We start from the raw sequence: 23,878 nt of genomic DNA, 5'->3' as shown, positions 1-23,878 counted from the left end.
CCAGCAGTCGCTTGAGATCGTTTATGTTGGTGAATTGAGTGGATGAATGCCGATCATAGAAAGACCCCTTTGCAATACCATTTGTTGTAGGGTTCCCCAAGTATTTTCTTGTATGAGGATTTCAGTGTATTTTAATATAATTTTGCTTTCATTTGTCCATTTATGTCTCACCATGTGAATTTGTATGAGTACCCTTTTCTCTTCTACTTCTCTCTGTGTTGTGTATACAGAAAGATTGGAAAAAGATTCACTTCGTTATTATTCTGGGTGTGGAAGTGAAGAAGTGGAGGGAATAATATACTTTTAGCCACAGAGACTACAAGAGAGGAAGCCAAGAAGAACATGAAGGGGGGTCTGAAGAATAAACAAAATAACACATTGAGAATTATTTTTATATGTTACTCATACACGAAGAGAATTGTACTTTATATGCGAGGATGGGCTGAATGGGTTTTAAAGAGACAAAGGGGCACATCTTCTGTGGGTCCGAAACTTGCGAATGTCTTGCAGAGGAGCCATGCCACAAGAAGGCAGCGAGCTTATTCACACGCAAACACCGAGGGCACAATGAGTGGGGAACTTCGGTGGCACCCGAGAAGTGCTGATGGTCGCCAATTTATAAAAATTAAACAATTGCGTCAGTCAAACGCATTGCCAGCAATTTATGTCGTTAAGTGAATGTTGTGCATTCGCAAAAACCCAACGCCATTCCGCGAGACAGAAGCGTGGAGAAAAAAAGAGAATGAAAAAGGCTCAAAAAATAACAAAAGCACACCGCATAAAAATTATTTCCCAACATGAAAGGAGAAGCTGTGAGATGTTCGCAAATTCACTGAATTCCTGTCATGGGGAGATTTCTGAATTAAAATTGCTCACAAATGGATTAGCGAGGGGCCTCAGTCGGGCGGGAATTTTTTTTTTCCTTGTCGTCTTCCTGTGGAGTTGTTTATTTCGTGGGCAAGCAGATGTTGGTTGTGCCATTGGGAATACACCCACAATATACATATAACACACGCACGCCCTAGAGGGGTGCACATTTTTGAGAAACAGTGGCTGATCTTGTTTAGGGATAAACCTCACAAAAGATTGAATCACCGCATGTTGAAACAGCTTTGCAAACTATTTGAATTTTCACCAACAGATGGACTCTGCAGGTTGATGCTTAATAAATAGAGAGAGAGAGAGAGAGAGAGAGAGAGAAAAATTCTAGGTAGGTATACTGGTATATAGCAGAAGACGTCCATAAAATGTTTTGATTGATCATAAAAATTTAATTCGGTCAAGGATTTCTTTATCCGGAAATTCTCTGCGAAAATTCTTTATTTGCATGACTATGTATAGAAAGAAGATCAATTAGACTGTTTAGAACTGAAAATTTTAAATTTTATGTCTTAGAATTTCTATTATATATATTTTTTAATTAGTTTTATTTAAATAAAAGTATGCTATCGCTCCTTTAGGCAGGACTTTTCTTCTTGAAGTTTAATATGTTACTCAAAAAGAAGAGCTTTTAATACGTTTTTTTTTTTTTTGGTTATTCATAAACCGGTAACAAACCTATTTAGACTACTTAACTTTATCTAGATATCCCTTAAATGAAATTTAACTTTAAATAAAATACTTTTCCATCTTTAGGTTTTCTTAAGAATTAAAGAGTTTTCTTAAAATTTTCTCCTAATATTTTTCCTGATTTTTCTTATCTTATTTTTGGTAACAAGATACCAACTTTAACCATGTTTTAGATTGAAGAGAGTGGCAATTGAGTTAATACAGCAATTGCATGAGAAGTGTTCCCTTCCGCAGACAAGACTTATATTACACGCAGAACATTGGCCAGAAAATCCAATAACGCTTGTACAAATCCGAGCAAAATGGAAAGCCCTTAGGTGATATATCCGTGAAAATAATGGAGAACACATTTCTCGAAGAAATAGGAAGATGGTGCGCAATATGAGGAAATTGACATAAATATGTCGATAGTGCATTATGTGATCCATGCTTCTCCACATAGTGGGGTAAGTGAAGTGCAAAAGGAATAGATGGTTATGGGTGCCCAGAAATGTTCGAGAAAAAAAAACGTTTCATCTGGGAAAATGCCCCGTAAACATGGCGGGGGTCAAAGGAGTTTGGGAAATGATAACAAGTAACTTCCTTAATTGATTGTTTATGCCTTTCTCTCGTCATTCGAGGCATTTTATTGTGTTGTAATTGAATTCTCATCTCTCTCTCTCGTCTGCCATTCAATAATTCAACCCAAAGACTAATTAAATTCCCTATACATTACTTTTTGGGTTCACAAAAAGGGCACAAAAAAGTAGACGGATCAATTGGATTTTTCGGGGGAGTAAGAGACGGTAAATTGTCTAAATCACTTCCCATAGTAAATTCACTTGACAATTAAGTGATGCTGTGTGTGGATTCTTGACTGAATAGTACCATGAGCACTAAAGCAATCATGCTACACACAATCCAATTTGTTCATGGTCCGGAGGCACTCGAAATCACAAATGAAATCGATAGAGAGTGCTGAAAGTGGATGGTCTGATGGAAATTGGTGAGATATGGCGGGAATGTGTACTTCGGATATATCCCCAAAAACGAAATATCTCATTTTGATTTTATGTCACTTTAAATGGGCAAAACTTTTCACTGGGTAGCCACACAAGCCATGGTCTCACTGCTACACAGTAGCTCCTACAGTTGATATCATGAGAGATAAGCGTAATGTTGGAGACACTGATTGGATGAATTCACATGCGAAAGGACTTCAATTGCTTTGAGGTTTTCCCTTCTGGCAATGCTGCCGATCATACCACAAAGCAAGTGAACTGGACACATGCCAATGTTTGGGATTTTGTGGTATACAAATATTTCCTCTATGCTCTACCTTCCTGCCCTAAAATTTCAAGAGGCAAACATAAAATAAATTCTATTTCGAGATCTCAAATAACTTTTGCAGCCTCAAATACACAGATATGTATTTTATTTTCATAAAAAAATAAACTAAAGATTAACAGCGTATGTATATAGTCCTTTTCCCTTGAACTTTTGCGAAATTTATACGATGTCCTTTTGGATTATAGTGAGCATTTATTCATGCGGAAATGGTGGACGTCAAAAATCATACAAAATCCTGCCTGAAAGTTCATTCCCATATATAGTAAATTCATAATCATCTCAGTGATTCCAGTGGACGATGGGCTCTTCGTAAAATCCCTAATCGCTTCCCATAAATATACTACACACAACCCTCCTTTGCTTATCCCTATAAAAGGCAAGCATATGCTGTCTTCCGAGGGATTCAGATTCGCATGATAAATGTAGAGAGTGAGAGAGATCTTCTTATGCCCCTATGAATTGAGCACTTTAATAATACTACGATGCTTCCTAATCGAAAATCACTTCAACTATCTTCCTCTCTGTGGAACAAAATAACATAGTTTGGTAAGCCCGGAAAACATTTCACAGCATAGACCACTTACAACTATATATCGATTGCATCTCCGACACTTTTCAAAAAATATCCTTTTTTTCTGTCTGTTTCTGCATGTGTGCACATCTATGGCTTTTCTGTATATAACTGACAATGTATTGAGGGGAGAAAAAAAGCTGGAAAACTCAGGGTGTGACTATAGAATAAACTTTAACTGGGGTGTAAACTTTTCAGCATTTATCTGCATCCCCCATGTGTATGAGCTTTTCAACCAAGACACAATGCACATGCCTTTGTTGTCTCAATAATCCATTTACATGCAACATTATTGTCGCATGCCAGGAAATAATTTCATTTTATCATCCACAAGATATTATTTTTCCCTCATATTTTCCTTCTTCTCGTACAAACGTGCCACGCAGAAGGGCCTTCTGGCAAAAAAGGTTACCAGTGCATGAAAGTTTTATATGGAAATTTGCGCACATTTGCTTGAGATTCTCTGTGATTTTCCACCACTAGGAGAATTCGTATATAGTCAGATTTAAGATGAGAAAAAAAATCATTTTAGATAGGAAGACTCGTGCACACAAGGGAGAAACATGGGAGCGATAAAACGTACACCACAAAATTTTATGAAGCATTAAGAAACTCCTCAATTGATTTCACAATTTGGAAACAATTTTGGGACATACAGACCAAAGTTTTTTATGGTTATCTTTATTGTATTGCTGTGGAGGAGTTATAAGTGAAGAGCACAAAAGGGATAAGTGAAGAGCGAAAGAGAAATTATATGAATTTATTCACAGAAACATAAAAACTCGTTATCTATTTGACAGAATTATGCTTATTATATATCTATAGAAGCTTTTCAATCTCTTAAAATTATTTCAATTGCTTCAATGTGTCAGAATTTGTACATATTTAATTTAAGAACATTTTTATTCTAATCCAGAACGTTGTGTTAATTGAAATTAAAAACTATTTCAACTACAACATTGCATTAAATTTACGGTAGTCAATGTACATAGCACATAATAAATTATTTCCCTGAATGAAGAGAAAATCCAACAGAATTCACTAACAACAAGAGAATTGGGGAGAAACTTTTGTTCTATGCTATACGGAAAATCATCGCAATTTCAGCTTGTTCCTCCAGCTACGGCCAACGCCTCTCAATTAATCAATATAAGTCATTTCAGTGAGTTTGAGAAAATTAATTAGAGGAAATTGATTGTGGAACTGAATACGTCTTTTGGTCCTTTGAACGTATCAAGATTGATGCTCAAATATTTCGATTTATAAATTCATCCCTTCCTACAATTTTCAAATGCTAGTAATCTGAATTTCCTAGAGGGGCTAGGTATTTAAATTCAAATCACTAATATATGTCTACCATCAATGAATTGAATGAATAAGTAATTTTGTGCTTGCTCTTGTGCAGTGTGTATGTTGTTCCTTTTTTGGGGGAGTTTTCTGTACATATAGGGGTAGGCAAAACAAGAATCAAAGCTTCGAATGATGATGTGTGAATGAATTTGCAAGCAATTAACCAGGGAAAGAACACGGAGAAAAGTTGGAAGTGAGCGTTGACAAAGAGAGATGATTCGATTAAAAAAGATTGGGGGTGAATCGTTGTGTGAATTTCTGCCAAAAGTGACAGAGAAAATGAATCTGAGCTATTTGTACATTGCCAAGTCACAATTTTTATGTGCACAGAATTTGTGTTTGTTAACAAATATGGCAAAACAGTGGCCGTGAATGTCTGATGGTCCAATTCATCAGTGTCAGTTGAGTACTTCCCATGAATTACGCATGATGCCCGGGATCCAAAAGGTGTTCCCACAGAAAACGTGAGGATAATTTGATTGAGTGTACAGTGGTAGGAAAAAAATCACAATTTTGGAGCCCCCTATGTGCTCCCCTTGAAGGTTTTCCGACCTTTCTCTGTGTAGAACATATGCCTCGGGAATTTATGGATTTTTTTTCATCAAGAGAACGAAGAAAATGAAAGAGGTGGTGAGATGAGAAGCCTCATATCGGATTACTCTTGCCTCTCAAATTCAATATTCCCACCGACAATATCACATTTACTCCCTCCTCGTCGTGACAGAGGAAATCCCATCTCAACAGCAGAAAGGATATGTTGAGAAATTTAAAATAATTTTTATTTAATTTTCCTGTTAGCATTATCGTTGTTTTGCCACATATTAACACTGTACAGGGTGGCAAAAAACATAAAAATTCTTATTTTTTACCTTGTTAAAGCTTTTTCCGTTTCTTAATTTTTTTGTGTTCTCACAGACTTTACTGGTAATTTACTTAATTCTTTTCTTGTTAATTGAAAAAAAATTTCTTAACCCCGATATGCTTTAATTTCATAAACTCCGCTAATTTTTCCACCCCACCACACTATGTATGAAATATCGACCATTTTTCCATCACTTTGACATTTCATCCCCAACCCCCATCCCCATTGGTCTTTGCAGTAAAAGTATAAATTTCCTCTTACGCAATTTTTACAACCCACCAATGACATTTTCATGGGAAAATTTACGAGAAAAGAAGACTCGTTGACGCCATCGAGAGAGTTGTCCCTTTGCAGTAATTATGTGCATGGCTGAAGGCGCCCTTTGGGCATTGATGAAGAAAAATTCGAAGCAAAACTTTTGCCACCCTCTCGGGGGATTTCCCAGAACCCCCACGTACCCCCCGGATGTGTCTCATTTTTCATATATACGCAACGAAATTTTATCGTGTGGTCTCATTTTGTAACTATTAAATGAATTTATTACCCTTAGAGCTGCTAAAGAAGCGATACCAAATGGTAATAGAAAAGGCGCAGTAAATTCGAATGCCTTGTGAGAAAATGAATAAGAGAAAATTTTTACCATCAACAACACTCCACCCCAAAATATCCCAATAAACGTCTGCCAACATCTGGACTAAAGTATGAGGCACTGACGAGGACGGTAATTGAAGAAAATATTTTTTGAGAGAGAATTTTTCTCGCCGAAAATTCCACAAATTCTTCCAAATATCACACATTCAGCACTGCAGAGATTTTTCTCCGTATATCAACACATTTTTCTCCACAGTGACACTAAGCTGTGATTTAAATGTACCATTTTTGGGGGAATTCTGCGACTTCTGCGAGGACATTTATTGCAAATATTCATACGGCGAGAAATAAGTGGGGAAGTGAAGGAAAAATGCACACGAAACCCAGAAAGAATGCTGACAAATGATCCACTTCAGCACTTACTCAGCACTGCATTTTCGCGTTTTGTGTCATTAAACACACATATAAGAATTGTTGCAAAGTTTTTGATAAATATACTTCGTTAGTCTTCTTGTACGGTGATGTATTGCTTCCATATTTGAAAACTTTATTGTATTCTTGATGTTTGTTTTTGAAGATTTCTTTGAAATGATGCATATATTTAAGGTTCTTTAGAATTCTAAATCATATTGAGAAGATTTTTGCATATATAACCAAAAGCTCTTTTATGAAAGAAAAAGCTCTAAAAAAATTAATAAATTTAAGAAGAATAAAAAGAAAGCAAAAATTTCTCTGTGAAAAAAAAATCGCGGCTCAACTTTGTGATCTTCACAAGTGAATGGCAAAGAGCATGGCAAAGAAATTTCTTCGACGGCCAAGTTCAGTAGGGCAAAATCTTAATTGTTTCATTCTCGCTCGTGTGCGATATTTTCAGTATTTCAATTGAAGGTTGAAGGCAAAGTAGTTGCCGTAGTTGAAACACGATATGTACAAATGGAATGGACTCTAAATTAATGTATGGTGGTTTGAAAATTCACATCAATATTATTTTTGCCAGACCTTAGCGCACTAAACGCCCGAAAAATTGTTTACACAGCCCCGGACGAAGCTTTGTGTAAACAGTAAATTTGTATTTGAAAGTTTCGCCATGTGCGGCGTACACAGAGTGATAAATTCTGCAATTATTCCTCCACTCAATTACCCCAACATTTGCCATACTTTCGGTCTGGGCTCAATCACGACTGACTTGCAAATCGTGTCGTTAAAAAATCTCACTAATACCCCGCATTGATCGTCTTAGCGCGCCATGTGATGGGCGGCAGGGAGGTGGTGTGGATGGTAGAGAGTGCTTCGTGAAGTGGACGAAGCACCGAGAGATGTCTTTGTTGCTTTCGAAGCCAGACATAAATGTTTATCTGATTTAATTGATGGAAGTGCAGAGAGAACAATGGTTGTATTTATTCGGAAATCAATCTCTTCTCTTGTATTGTTGATTTTTCGTCATATCCTCTCTGCATTGCTATGTATTGTACATAACCATGGATCCATATCAGCTTTGGAGGAAAAAGCCAAAATTGCAAATTGCAGTGAACAGCAAGTCGGCAAGTGATTTAATTACATGAAAGTACACCGGAGTTTGTAGGTGAAAGAGGTGGCAAAGAAATGCTGGGAGAATCGGTGTCAAGTTGCAGAGCATGGCGGAATGTGTATCGTGTGCTTGATGGTGGAAAAGCGGGGGCACCTGGGAAAGGAAATCGATTAATAGACACCGACGAGGCGACCGAGGCGACCAAGAAGGTGATCCACGCCACCTCATCCGTTCCTTCACCTCGTCTACGACAAACACTCATGGTGTGCAACAGAAAGTCGAACAGACGGGAAAGTGATTCTATATGCATGGGTGTGAGGTGATATTGACCTCACCACCATGTCTCTCTCACTCCCTTTTCTACAATTAATACAGATTCAGCAATCTTTTTGCATCTCATGTGCAAAAGGATTTATTGGGTGGGTTAGGCCAAAGCTTCTCAAACTTCGTCTTTACCGAAAGGAAAATTACATGTATAATGTTTTGAATTAAGACGTAGTCAAACCTAGGTAAATATTTATGTTCCTCGTTATTCTGATATTTATTTTCAATATTTTTTCATCAATATTTATTTACAAACTTTTTCGTGTTTGAGGTAAATAAAATTTTGTCACAGAAGGTCGTTATAACATCATCACCACATAACAACATTATCGTAATAATAATGTGAAATAATGTTCAATAGCCTTTGTTACAATGCAGGGTACATAATAAATTACATATCCTTAATGTCCCTCTAATATCCTTAAGCTGATAATGTCTCTGACTAATTTATAACTCATTGATTGGAATCATAAATAAATTCACGAAATTGAAGCATAAATTTATGTAACAAAGCATAAAGAAAATCGGAATTATTTTTAGCAATTCCTCAGATTGACAATCACTGTTCCAAATGCATTCGCTGTCATGCAGAAACATAGCACAGACGGCATTAAAATGTAGGTGTAAGCGAGTTTCTTTCTCTTCTGATTTAAATTGCAAGCTGTGCCGCATGTTTATTAATAACCATATTATACACACATCCAATGGTCAATGAATTTAAAAGATTGATTGTTTTGAATTCATTTAATGATGCCCGCTCCAATTGCATTCTACAATGGCATCTTTCACTCTGGCGCAAGCGATAAGTCTTCGGATGAGGTGGTACGTCGGTACAGCCCTATTTGCAATCAGCCTCTCCATGTGAATTTATTGTTAATTAGTATTCTTGTGTGAAAATGTAATTCGTCGTGGAATTATTTCTTGCACACGTCTATAGCATTTGAGGAATTGAATGGAGAGAAAAAAATCACCGCGGAAATGACGCTTTGGCACATTAGCAATGGTGCGTTATTAGTTATGAAAAAGTTCAACACGACTTTTCTCGAGTGGTTTGCAGCTCTAGTGTATTTTTGGTCATTGCTCCCTGTACTTTGGCACGATTCTGTTGACGGTTTGCACTTCAACTGCCGAGACACTTCGTACACTTTATTTATAGACTAATTGTTCCAACTCACACAGTACATAATTCCTCTAGCCTGTGTGCAACACCCATGTTCCAACTTTGATACATATTATGATGCTCGTATTTATGCAGTGTGTGGCCCAATGGCAAATATTGGCGATAATTGTATGCTGTGGTGATGACATTGCTGTCCATTTTGAACTTCACACCGAAATTCATGCAGAGAGGAAAATGGGAGACGTGATTAAAATGTGGCCAACATTCGAGCTGTCGTGTCCATAACGCACTAAATACACTTTAAACGCTTCAATGTGAATTATTCCCATTGAATATTTGTGCATAAAATGTATGTTCAATTTATTCTATTATATGTACAATACTTTAAACGACTTTCGAAGCTTTCTATGCTTTTCGTTAAATTTTCATTCCCTTTTTGGGTGGAAGTTCTTGCCTCGGTACAGGCTAGACGATACAAATGGTTCGAAAGTCTATTTGTTAGTTACTCGTTGAAGTGAATTGTTGAAAATAAGGAAAAGTTGAGAGAATAATTTTCCCTCATTTTTCATTTTTAATTTCAATTTCTCCGAATACAGGATAAGAGTTTTTCCCAAAAATTCAACAAGTAGCTCCTAAAACAACTTAATAAACAAGAAAACTTTAGCGATCTGTTATTTTAACTATTTCAAAACTAAAAAAAAAAGTTTATTATAAGAAATTAAGAAAAATGTAGATTTAATACGATTTTCTTTTCATTTTAAATAAAAACAAAAAACAACACAGACCCAAAGAAAACATTCAACTTGGCCTTTTTGGCCCATATTTTCACAAGTTTATTTTTTAACGAACATTACTATTCGTTCCAACTCTGGAAATTTAATTACTCACAGAGGCATCGAGCTGTTTATACCCATGATGAAGTCATTAAATTTATCTCTGTGAATTTTTATTTTGAACCAAAAATGTCTGGGAAAGTCATTGCATGTGCGAGTTTTGGTGGAGGAGTGTGTGGTTGCAGACGGAAAAACATTATATTGAGTACAATTTCGAAAGGAATCTAATACAATATTTTTTCCTATGTTTGTAGACACAGAACATTGTGAGTAAATCGAATATACTGTCTGACCATAAGATGTGCAATAAAAGAGTGCAAGCTGTTTCTGAAATTGGCACTAAATTCAATTTATTATTCCCTATGGCAAAAGAGACTCTCTTTCTCGGAGAAATGTTAGAGAGAATTAAGTAGGATAAAAAATTTTTCATTTTGTAAATTAAATTAATGAATGAATTTTCTGCTGGTACCGGCTCCGATTGTTTTATTTAAGGCACACGAGAGTCCGTTTAGAGAGAATGAAGATAGATGTTTAGTGCTAAAAGAAATGTGAAGAGACCCACGCTCGTAGCCTGCAGCAAAGAATCATTTTACAATTAATATGTCTGTGAAGGTGCCGGCTTTTCATTCTCAATGTGAGACTTTCTGAATTGAATTGCCCGGAAAAAAAATCTGTGAATGAAAAATGCTGAACGTGCACACATGTTCTTGATTAATTTCCTTTTATGCACAGAGGAGGAGTCAGAAAAAAAGCACGAGAACTTAATAGGATTCTAAATCATTTAATAGGTCAATTAGTTAACTCACAAATTTCGAAATTATATACCCAAAAAAAAACTCTTCGCTTGAATTGATATATAAAAGAGAAAGACCATTTCACTGCGTTTTTTTTAGCATTCATCACTATATGTTCAATTCTCAGAATAAAACCATTCTCCACGGCTGATATTTTATCACATCTTTTTTTTGGTGTTATTTAAGAGTCATCTCGGGAGTGTTCTCGCAGTATGTTGCCAAACTGAGAATTATCAAGCATAAAATATCACCACACTACCATTTCATTCTCACAATGAACAATAACATTTATTTTATTCCACACATTCTTTTCCTTTTTCTCCCTCTCGAAAATGTACTCTGAGGAACATTGTTTGAGACATTTTCTGCAATTGAACTTTTTGCAAAAAGCTCTCTCGTGTGTCTTCATACATGCATTTGGGCCATAGTTTAACATTTCTTTTTCCTACCGGAGGGAGGAAGTGAACGAAAGAAATTGTCACATAAAGCTCCACGGAGTGTGGAATGGAAGAGGGTAAAAAAAATATAACGTACTCAAACTGAAGACACCCAGACAATATATACTTTCCAAAAATGGATAGAATTGCACGTAAAATTTGAATGTGAGAAAAAGAGCTTTCGCAAGGGGATGATAAGTAGCAAGTTTTATAAAAAGTTATTATTTTATTTCTCTTGGCGAGGTTCTTAAATTTTTAAATTAATTTTAAAGAAATTTATTTGGTAAATAAACTTATTTCTATTTTCTTTTATTTACAGAAAAAAAACCCAAGAACTTGATGGTAAGTCTAAAAAAAATATTCTTTAATATCTCGTAAGATTTTTATTGAAAAATCAACTGAAAGCTCAATTTTAAAGCTAAGAATTTTTTATTTAATATGATTTTCCCAATTCTTTTTCTCACTTGAAATTCAGCCCATGAAATAGGAAAAATGTTCTTCTATTTGGAAAGTTTTCATCCCCTTTGGAATTCTCAAAGAGAAATGTTTCTTTGAATATGGCATACGATCCATACGATACGAATTCCACATTCCCTCCTCGTTTCCTCATCGTTTACACCCTTCGGGGGCGCAAAACAAACCTAAGGAACACTTTGTGTGTAAACATGAGCAATTTCATGAAATACACAATAAATATATTTGATATGTTGAGGTAGTTTGGATAAAATATGTGAATTTGAGGAAAAGTTACAATTGACAGAGTCATTTCCCAAACTCACGTCAAAGTCACTTTTCCACCTAAAAGCAAAATACGGATGAGCTTTTTTTCCTTTTTCACCCCTGTCCCCTTTCACCCCCACCCTGGGTGCCTTTTTATGTCATATTTTCTGTGGTATTTCACCTCAATATTGCGAGGACAGAAATTTCGGTTCATACTGATTGACATTTTCCACTGCGTCACGTGAAAATACCTTTAAGGGGCATGGAAGGGGGAGTTTTATAAAGAAATGAAATGGAAAAGCATTGGCAATGCTCCAAAGGGGGCTTTTCGATGATGGAAGACTTTTATTCTCCAAAAAAAGGGATTCGCATTGGATGGTAGATATTAATCTAATATGCAAATTTTCCCAGTTTGTCGCTGTTTTTACTTAATTAACTCCTGATGGTGTGGTTTGGGATCAACTATATCATCACACAGTGATAAGTTTATTATTTCGGAGGTGAGTTTGTGCTCACAAAAGGGGTTTTATGAATGGTGGGATATCATCATGAATAGGAAATTATTTTATCCACATCGTATGTCCCTTTCGCAGTCACGTTGATGCTCTTTTGGGGTTTGGTCTACCATAAATAAATAAAAAAATAATGAACAAATTCTTGCAGCAAATATTTATGTAGAACATATATTTCAATTAAGCTCATTTGTTCTCTGAGAGTTTTAGGGAAATTTTTGAATTTTTGATTAAACTTAATTCAAGAATGATTTTTCCTTCATATTTCTTCAAGCCTTAATATAGCTAGAAAAAGATCTAATAATAATCAAAAAAAAATTAAAAATAATAAGGAAAAGCTCCAATATGCCATTGCGCTTTTATAAATTGGTAGTGTTCCACCCTCCATGAAGCCCAAGAAGTTATTTAGGGGATTTCCCTCGAAAGTGGGCACTTTGGCGTGAATTGTTTTCCCCCATTGAAAAATATTCTCCACTTCACAAAATTTCAATGAGTTTCTAAATAGTAGTTGCAGATTGTATGTTCTGGAGGAATTTATTGGGAGAAAAAAGCTGACTTGGCAGCAGCATAAAACGATCCAGCGACTTCATTTGGAGGGTAAATGTTGCGGAAAGTGTAAGAAGGAATTCTCAAGAGTGTTTGGTTTGTTCTGTGTGCGGAAAATCTCTTCGTCTTACAACGACTGGGCAATAAATAATACCAAGATTTCTTTTATTTTTATGCTTCGATGACACGCCATCAAAATCACTGGAGGATTCTCTTCCTGCAAAGCTAAGGGTGTGTGTGTGCAAATGCGAGGTGAATCGATTTGTATCCTTCGGTGGTTTCGATGGTACATTCTTCCTTTTTATATCCTACGTTCTTCTCTGGTGAGAATGGTGCGAGCAAAGAGAGGTATTGGGATTGTTGGGATGATCTGTCGTATGCAATAATAGAAGGAGTATGCTTACAATGTGCCATTTATGGTCTGGGCGACACTCAGTTATTTCTTCCTCCTAATACACCATTTATATGGCGTGTGTCTCTTTATGGAGCATGTTTTTTTTTGTAGATCGGTGCAAGATACGCTGGGATAGCCATTGAACATAAAAGCCACAGAATGTACCACATATACTTTGTTATATACCTTTTTTACGCCTTAACAACACCCTCTCTATGCGAATTTTGACGCCTTCCTCCATTCTTGGAGTCTCCTTATTTTTCATTTCTTCCCAAGATTGCAACTTCATACGATGATACATCACGAGTAAAGCCTCTTTTGCATATCATAAGATCACAAAACGCACGTCTAATAAATTCACCGTGCCTTGTGACAATGAGAATAATTTCATTTATGAATATTTATAGTGTCACACGATAATTTAACCTCTTTTCTCCCATATATACGATGATTCCGTAGCTTCTTCATATTATTTAGATCTCTTTTATCACGTCATTCATGCACCATACTATTGTACTCCGAATTTGGCGAACTTTCAATGGGATTCTCGCGTGGAGGATGATAATGAAATTCAGTTTGTTTTTCTACTGGGTCATGCGCAGCTCCAGAGACAAATAAATTAAATCATTTATTGAATTTAAATTTTGATTTGATTTTTTTAAACCAGCATGAACTCAAGGTGATTAAGTAAATGGTATTGTTGAATGGAAATCTGAAACCTTTTTGACCGCATGACTCGCTTTGTGGTCCATGAAAATAAGCCAAGAGCACACAGTTTATTCAAAGTTAGAAGAATCTAAAGAATCTTTTAAAATTAAGATTTACCTTAATTTTCTTTTCTAAATTGAAGTTTAAAATTCCGTTTAAATCTACATAATACGTAAACAATTATGTATTATGCAATGCAATGAAAGAACAAGTGAGCTTTTTATCAAATTTTCCATCTAAGTCTACAAAGTATTTCCATCTTATTTAGAATTTTGCGTGCGTTTGTTCCCACATGAGATAACGAAAAGTAAACATCGCTCTCTTCATTCAATATTTATCGAATAGAAAAAGTTGAGAGAAAATGCTGTGCATAAGACAACGAATAAATTCCTTATCAGCTTGTAACGAGCGAGTCAGCTGTGCTTTGTATGTTAAAAAATAAGAGCTGCTGGCTTGTTGTGAAATAAGTTCTTTGCCTTTGATAATATTTGATTGCTTTTCCACACACACACACACACGAAGTTAGCTCGAAAATAGAAGAAAAAAAATTGATAAAATAAACTTTAGGCTGACTCACGAATTAGCAAGACAAGAAGCTATTTCTTTTGCCGCTTCTTACATTCTTCCTTCATTTTGCGAAGCGACACTAAAGTGAAAATTCTCCTCAAAACGACCGTGTATAAACTTTCCCCGTCTTGGTGGTAAAAAAAGACAAATATTTCTCAGCTAGAATACCAAATTAATAATATTTACGATATATAGCAGTGCGGTAGGAGGGAAATTAATTTCAGGCACATGGAAAAATATTGTGTGATATAGACAAATAAGAACACATTCATTTTTCTTAGTGGGGGAGGCACGCTAACGGAGCTCATTATTATTGTAATTCACACTCGATGTATATAATTAAAGGAGATTTTTGTGAAGACAGCTGCCTTCGTGGGCAAACGTGTGCACGTGGAGTTTTTGGCGGGAAATCACTTGAGAAAATATTTATAGATCCTTTGCATGATGAAGGAGATTAATTTCAATGGAATTAAGGGATAATTTATAAAGAAATTTATGGAATGATTTGAAATTTTGATTAATAAAGAAAATTTACTTGAATATCGTTAAAGAGGAAAATGTGGAAAATTTCCCAGTTGTGGGAAGAATTTTATTTTATCTAAGAAATTTAGGAAAGTGTTTTATTCTCAATTTTCTTAATTTACTTTATAAGGAAAGTAAAAGATTTTCTTCAAACCTTGGTAAAATTCTTCCTTTAACAAACAAGAAGAAGGTACAGAGTAGAGTAAAGAGAGCGAAAAATATCCGTCACCTTCCGTGAAATCTCTTTCACTTCCGCATCTCATTTCAAGGGTCAACCACACGCAAAATTATAAATAGCCACGTAGTGTGTAAAAAGGTGATTTTTCGCTAATATATCTCGGTCATATTTTCGAATTACTATATAGCCGTTATACCTACCTACCATGTATGTATATGATGGACTATAAATAGCAGTAAACACTCCACTAGTAAAGTAGAGTATATTTTTTTCTTTTAGTCCCATTGTCAAATGATATGCTCTTGAAACGAAGGAAAAGACGTTTTGTGTGAGTAAATTGAGTCATAATATGCAAATGTTGAGCACGGAATAGGAGCATTACCACATCATATTGGGAGGGTGAAAAATAGGCTATTTCCACAGTTGAGTGCAATTATAAAATGGGTCAGAGAGCGAATGCGAGAGCATAGGCATAGGGAGGAAGACATTATTTTTGATTACCATCGCTGTTCTTTGCCCTTTTGACAAACTTCTCGGTGGCGTGAAGTTTTTTCCTTTATTTATTTTTTTCGTTCACTCCACGCGCCCTGACCTAACTACATATAGAATTGAAGTGATTTTCGAGACAATTTGTCTATGGCGAGAATTTAGGAGTGGCTCAACTGAACTCATCGCTTTAGCTGTGTGAGGAAAAGGGTCGAGAATGGAGCTATGAATGGAAAGCAAATTGCTTTAAACAAATACACAAAGTAGTAGCAAATGAATTGGCGCCAAGGTTCAATAACTCCACAGAGGAATAACAACCATATGGTAGGCCTAAACGATGCAAACATCGAAGTATTTAAGGGGAACTTTTCAAGAATGAATGGGATATGCATAAGTACCAATGATATACATAGAGAGGCGAGAGAGTCTTCTTCGTTTTTTTTTTTGCTTTTCCTCAAGCGTTTCAGGGAATTTCATTGAACCTTTCCACTTGACACTTTTTCAATTACCAAACTAAATGATGCGCTAAATACTCCGAAAATTTTTAAACATCTCATTTTTCAGTGAACTTTGGAGAACAAAGGAGCTGTGCGGGGCATTACTGCAAAGTTCATGAGAGTATTTCTCACTTCCCACGGGATGTATGTTCACTTTTTGATCGCGATAGGAAGGCATTATACGCTTAATGTGTAAATCGTGAGGTGACAAGCTAAACGAATAATCCAGCTCTGCAGAAAACCAAGTTTAACACAATGAATCCAAAATGGAAAGGCAATTGCTCTCTCCTGAATAATCTTCTGTACGAGAGCCTTTTAAAAAAACCGCGATAACGCGAAGACGTTGCGGTATTGTACAAGAAGAATTTCAAGTAGACCACAATAAAGAATAAAAATTGTAAATATGGGCTAATTTTATATGTTGTCGGAAATGAGTAATTATTTACAGTTTAATTCAAAGAAAGTGATGATTTAGTATAAACAGAGATAAGCAACATTCTTGCTAAAAAGATTTCAAGTTAAAATGCAACGTTTCTGCTGAGCAAATATTTCTAAGAGTGTTGAGGTTCTTGATAAATAAATTCAACAATAGATTGCCTAGAAACCCGGATAAACACTCTAGAATACTATAAACTTTCGCTTTTATGAGTTTTTCTTTATTTTTCAAAGAAAGAAATCTTAAATATATTCAGCATATTTTTCACTTTTAAACCAACAATTTTTTAACGCAATTAATACTTAAACAAAGCTCAAAAATCATTAATTTTATAGTCTTAAGTAGTTGAAGGTTTAGTCTTAGAACGTCATTGTGTGGGCAACATTAAAAACTGATTTATTTTCTCAGTCAATATCATAAATAATGGAAAATAAAATGATTCCTGGAGAATGAGAATCATGCACGTCATATCCATTCAGAAATAATGTGAAACTGTCCATTTCTGGCACCATGGCATATCCGTGAATATATCCTCCTATATATGAATCTGCTGACATAAAAGGGATACACGCCTTTCACTTAGGAAATGACGAAGAGGAAATACAATCCCATCATTCCTCAAACTCCGTCTGTGGTTCATTGAATGACACTCAATATATTGGAGTGTTGAATCTATACTTAAAGTACTGTGCAAGATGAGAAAAACATAAATAAGAAAAAATCAATAATTCCCAACCCCTCAAGTGTGCCCTTCCGCCCAAGAGATTATTTACTTTTTTTTTAGCTCATCGCATGGATTTTTCTCCCTTATCTGGTATCGAAAAGCCTCCAATATAGGATGTATTGACATATTTTTCATTTGATGGAAATGAATAGAAAATTCACACTACATAAAATGAGATGTAGAGGGATTACGAGGTTGTTAAGGTCTTTTAAGGGATGTTTGTGACACATTCACTTCAAAATATTACATGAAGCGTGCCCCAGAGGCGAATACATATAATAAATCCTATGCTGGATTATAAATGAAGAAAAAAAGTCCTAAAATAGCGACAACATTAATTCAATTTCTTGTGCTAAAGACGCGTATCGGGACATAAATAAATCTCAAAAAATATTTCATGTGAAAATGCAACAAGTTCCCACTGAAGCACGGCAAAAGAAGTTAATTTTCCTTTGAAGAGAAAATTTATGTTCTCGCTCAATCATTCTAATTTTAATCGATGCGACCATTTAGCTTCACGAGGCGGAAAAATACCCACGGATTTATGACTGCTGGAGAAAACCTTTTCATGTCACCGGACTCTCAACTTCACCTCCACCAACCTCGCCCTGATCCCTCTATTTTTCCTTCAAACATCTCGAATAAATAAAAAAAATAACCTTTTATAGCAATTTATTGTGAAGTGACGTGTGTTTTGTTTCAACTCTCATCGACTGTACCAATTAAGAATTTTATGTTTATTTCCATCAACGTGAATTTCATCGGGAAACGTGAGCTCCAAACTAAATGGCAAAATTACGTAAAGGTCTAAAAGAGAAGAACACTGTGTGAGTACTTTATTGTATTGCGTGTTTTAATTCTATTAATTGTGCTTTGGCAAAATCAACCCAGCACGAGGCAATAAACTCTCAAATATATTTTCATGCGGACTCTATTAAATCAATATACATATATGTATATAGTTTTTCCTCATTGCACAATAAATTATTAAATCTTCCCTGCGCTCCGGGGAAGTCTTCGCGCGGCAATTCACTCTCGTAATCAATTTTCTCGTCTGTGAGCAAAAATTGATTAATCACTGCAAATAAGACTACAAAGATCCAAAGTTTCATCTTTCTCCTTCTTACTCAACTTCTCTATACCACCACTATTTTCTGCCATTATATTAAATTGATGAGAATCTACTTTATCCACCCTCTTCGTTTGCACAAGAGTCATGTGGATGGTGAAGGCTTTTCGCACAGCAGACATATAGGGGGTAGTTTCCATCGTGAATGAGATAAATTGCACGATATTCCATGGGACTTGTGGCGTGAGCTTTTGGTAAATTAAAATTGCATTGCCGTCTCAAAAAAAAAAGCTTAAAGTGTCGTCACATTTTATTTTTATGAATTGAAGGAAAAACGTGATGCACATTCACAAAATTATTTGAAATCTCTAATGAAATTGAAGAATATTTATGAATTTTTCATTCTTTTGGGAAAAATCTCAAAAGCTCGGAGAATAAAATTAAAGCTTTTTTATTATTGAATTCACATAGGAACATAAGTTCTCTATTTTTTACTTTTTTATAATTGCAACATAAGAATAAATTTTAAGAATTTTTTTTCTTCTTACGCTCACAATACTTTCTTTAGTTTTCTTACAGTTCTTACGTGAATTCCTCTAATTTAATTCTTTCACAAAACCCAATTTTTTTTTATTTCCATTTAGACCATAAAGCCGATTCTATAGCATTAATGTGGATATTCAATTCCCAATTATACTGATAAAATTAATATGAGTTATTGCAGCATATTTTACAATTCAATTGAACTCAATAAATTGCCCCGTGGCGAAACATAATCCCTCGTCTGTGCTAATTGCAGCTTTGCAACCACATCTATGCGGAGTTTAAGAAATTTTTGTATTATCCGTTTATCCGCTTGCATTTGAAGTGGCTGTGTTGGGTAAAAAAAAACGTTAAATGTGAATGTTTATTTAACAAATTGAGGCTAGACATCTTGAGGTTTTAATCAAGCATTCGATAAAAAAATAAACATTTGCGTCCATCTTCAGTAAACGGTCTGCTGCATTCAATTGCTGCAACAGCTCTTATACTTTTAACTTTGTGGATTCCTCACTTTATTCGCGCTTGATGCAAAAGGAGAAAAATATTATGTATGTGACATCTGAATCCACTTTATTAAAAATTTTTGCTCATAAAAAAGTAATTTTTCTAAAAGGCCGCATGAGTGCATCATTTTTCACAAACATCAACGATGAATCGTTCTCTTTTTTGCCTCCACATCTCGTCCATCTCGCATAAAAGAGCGAAGCATCAAAGACTTAACTAATTTACCACGAGAAAAAAAAATGGGAAGAAGATTTAAATGCAAAATTAATGTGAAAAAGATTAAGTGTTGTTGTTTATCAAAGAATTCCACATGACTTCTTCAGAAGTCACGGCGTGGACAAATTTGAAGTTGAAAATCGTTCAACAATAAAAGTTTGGAAAATTTACGAGTTATGGCTCTTTTATTGGTTGACATTGCTTCAAATGGGGCCTTCGACACTTCTATATCATGCTATTCTGGGCGGCTTTTTCAAATGTATGTATACATATCTCCACAAAACTATCGTCAAAATTCCCATAGACTTTGGAGAATCCAAAAAAGAAATTTTACAACTTTTGATCCGCAGCATTCAATCGTAAAGATTCCATTAAGTTATCTCCTTCTCAATGATTTTATCACCTTCACAAATCCCAAAGAAAGCCTCTCAAGAAGAAAGGAAGCAAAAGTGCGTGGAAATCTTGGTAATTTTTCCAGAACATAAATCACGAAAATTCACGGAGACTTTGTGCAGAAAATTCTCAAGTGTTGAGCTATTTATAATTCATACACGAAAAGCTCTGGAAAGATTCGTGTGTTCCGCCATTCGTCACTTTTGGTTCTTCGTTTTTCTTCCATCTAAATCTTGCATACTACAAAGTCTTATAAATAATACAGAAGGAGCGCACTTGAGACTCATTGCACGCCATAAGAAAATCTTCTTCTGCATAGTTTGTGGGTAGATAAGGAGGAAAATGATTATTTGCAATTTTCAAATGCAAAATTTTATTAACGTCAATTTTTTATTTTTCCCAGATTCTCACTTTTCACATTTTCATATTGTTAAGAGCATTTCTGTGGAGATTGCTTAACATCTTAAATAAGAATAAAATTGTCAAGTTTTATCGCAGAGCTCATACAATGAGCAGAGACATATTTAAAGTAATTGTTAGTCATCAGCAAACAGCATTATTAATAATCTTAACTCATTCACAAAATCCAAGTATGATTGAAATGGCTCAATTTATTTGTAGAAACACGCTCGTGTTAAACATAATATAAACCACCACAGCAGTGTAATGTTGATCCCCCCACAAACCCTTAAATAATCTCACAAATTATCGCTATAACTCATTCACAGGAGCTGGTGAGAAAAGAATAAAATCATCACATAAATATTCTCCTGCGAGCAATCTTTTCTAATTCTGGTGGTGCTTTTCAATGGCTCCACGTTATCTATAAATAGACACCATGGTGTTTCATTGAATTACACGGAAATGGTATTTTGTATTAATAAATTTGTCCATGTCGTAGGTGGTTGATTTTCTTGAGTAAACAATACAACACATTTGATGCTCTCATGAAATGACTTTCAAACTCTATTAAGCGGCATTTTATTTATTTACCTACCACATGTTGAACTTATGTTGAAAAAATACATATTTTTTTTAAAACACCAGTTGATGTATTCAAATATAATTTTAATTAATGGAAATAAAAAACATAAATTCCACAGAGAAGAAAATATTTTGCAGAATAATTTTCTGGAAAACTCTCATATTTAATCACATTCTTATCAATATTCGAGGAATATAAAATTGTTTTGACTTCTTTGAGGCATAAAAACAATAATTCTCTGAAATAGTAATGTGCCTTTATTTAAACACTCCGAATCTATTTAAAATTCTCCACTGACTGATAAAAGTGATAAATGGTCATGTCAAGTTCATGTGTGGCAATGCGACCAATGTAAAATCCTTTCTCATTTTCACAAATCGACATTCAACGAGATTAATTGAATAATGGGCATTTTGTCAGCAAAAGGTCAAATATAAAAATAATCTCAAGACTCTTCAAGGGTTCAGCGCCAAGACATTTCTCTCGGTGGAATTTTCAGTGTATGGATGGCACAATGAATAAAAATTTAATGGCTGTGAAATATGAAATGGCTTATTTTGCGTTCATTCTTTCTATCATTTTGAATATGTCGGGACGGGAGAGTTATGAAAAAAAAAAGACGGCATTTTGGAAAATTGTCACGTTCCTCGGACTCCGTGGGTTCTCTCTTTTATAGCCCTCTACGGTAGATTTTGTCACTCCACTTCGGCAAGTGTGGCTGTTTGTCAATTAAGTCCCAACCGCCGGAAATTGCACAGCAGCAGCACAAAGGAATTTCCGGGCATGAGTTTTTTTCCCTTCATAAACGAGGATGTTAGATGAATTTTTCAGCTCAGAAGAGCACCGCCAAAACTACTGGTGCATTAAATTGATGAAAAATTCTCTATAAGTTGCGCTTCTCGAAGCTCAAAGAAAGCCAAGATCCTTCCTTAAGGGGTTACACTCAAAAGAATCTACCTCAAGGTATCATTTTGTGCTGAAAGATTAAACAAGAGCACATGCGAAAAATTTGTGGCCAAGGAAATTGGGGGAGAAGAAAATATTTGTCTTACATTTTCAATCAGCAGCGATTGTATGGGAAATCTTTCACACTCTTTTCATTTAACAGATGATGAAGGTTTCCCTTGAAAATTTTCTGGGTGATTGATGATTGAAAAGATTTTTTTTGTTGTTGTTGTGGGGGTTGAAGCGCGCGGCGACTAAAAATGTGAAATGTGCGAAATTTAAATTAATTTAAATAGACAATAGATGGCTCCACGATTTGTAGGCCCTCTAGTGGAGAAATAAAATTTAATTTTTCTCATTTTTATTAATCAAAGTTAAATTTAAGGAACCTTGAAGATTAAATTAAAGTATAATGAGCAGTCAATTTATCTAACATTGAAATTGAGCCAAAATAAATTCAAAGAAAAAGCTTTTCCAATATCTGTTCTTGAGTTCAAGATAAAAGGAAACTTCCCCCTGTTTCCACTATTAAAACTATATTGCAAACATTTCGCATGTTTGTAACATTTTCTATTAAAGAAATTCTTTTGAGTATACTTTGCAAACATGAGCAAAAGCTCTCTGTGTGGCGAAATAGGATACACCATAAAAGTTTTGGACAAGGAGCTAACGTTTCCCACGGTGGCAGGGGAGGTGGAAAAATAAATTTCCATAATTCTCTCCTGTGGTGTTTATCAAGGGAAACATGCACCACAGTGTAGCTATTTTCTTTCGTTTTTTTTAATGCCATTTTATATTACCTATTTCCAAGTGGTTCATCCTCTATAACTTCAAACAGCCCGAGAGAGGAAGATAAGGATGGAATGCAATTTCTCAACAGTAAAAGAATACCCGTAGAGTCTCTCGAAGGCAGGATGTCTGATGAGTTTAATACACGGTGTATGGTTTCTATAAGCACGAAAGCATTGGAAATGTGAGAGGGATCTTTAGGAGAGATTTCTGTAGAGCTAAAGCCCTTCACTGAGAAGAAATGGACAGAGGGGGTGGTTCTGCGCTAGAAAGCTCACAAGCAGCAACATCCATTTGAAGAAGGAAGTATAGAAGAAGCCAGAAGCATAAATAAGTGGGGAAAATAGAAAGTTGATTGTGGGACGAATGGGAAAACATCCTGGGGCATTTTATGGAAAATTGTGCTTGTAAATAAGTGTTTTGTACATAAAGTATGGCAGAAAGAGTAAGTATAGATATAAAAAAAAATGTAGATAGGAAAATTTGAGACAATACCACAGTGCTCAAAATTTTCCAGTTAATTAACGTCCCACGTTCTTTTCTTCATATCCTCACACCACACTTCTTGCTCCAGTTTATTCTTTTCTTTCCGAGGAAAAAGGTGAATTTTATTATTATTTTTTCATGCCACCTTTTCACATTTTTGTATGGAATATTTAATTGAATTCATTTTGTGGTGAGCCCCTTAGTAACTGCGAGAGAAATAAAAATGAAAAATTGCTAAATTAAGCTGAGTTGTGAAGTTGGTGTATGGGGAAAACAAGAGATTTTGACGAAGATGAAAGCCCAAGCATTATAGCCTGCGCTTATGTACACAAATTCTTCAAGCTTCAAGT

General features: G+C 35.2%; 1 protein-coding gene across 3 annotated transcripts in view; it reads left to right on the top strand.

Moving 5' to 3' along the window:
- LOC129787489 (uncharacterized) overlaps positions 1-23,878 on the top strand; it is a 47,543-nt gene that overhangs the window by 3,167 nt on the left and 20,498 nt on the right. For 2 of the 3 annotated variants that reach the window (XM_055823106.1, XM_055823103.1), the window contains exon 2: positions 11,628-11,650. The exons of the other annotated variant lie outside the window; for it this stretch is intronic. The gene's annotated coding sequence lies outside the window, so the exon portion shown is untranslated. The remainder of the gene's footprint in view (positions 1-11,627; positions 11,651-23,878) is intronic. 3 annotated transcript variants of the gene reach the window in all.

This window comes from Lutzomyia longipalpis, chromosome 1 (assembly GCF_024334085.1).
Source record: "Lutzomyia longipalpis isolate SR_M1_2022 chromosome 1, ASM2433408v1".
Lineage (NCBI taxonomy): Eukaryota > Metazoa > Arthropoda > Insecta > Diptera > Psychodidae > Lutzomyia > Lutzomyia longipalpis.
The sequence above is the reverse complement of the archived record's forward strand: the minus strand, read 5'-3'. Positions and strand labels throughout refer to the sequence as shown.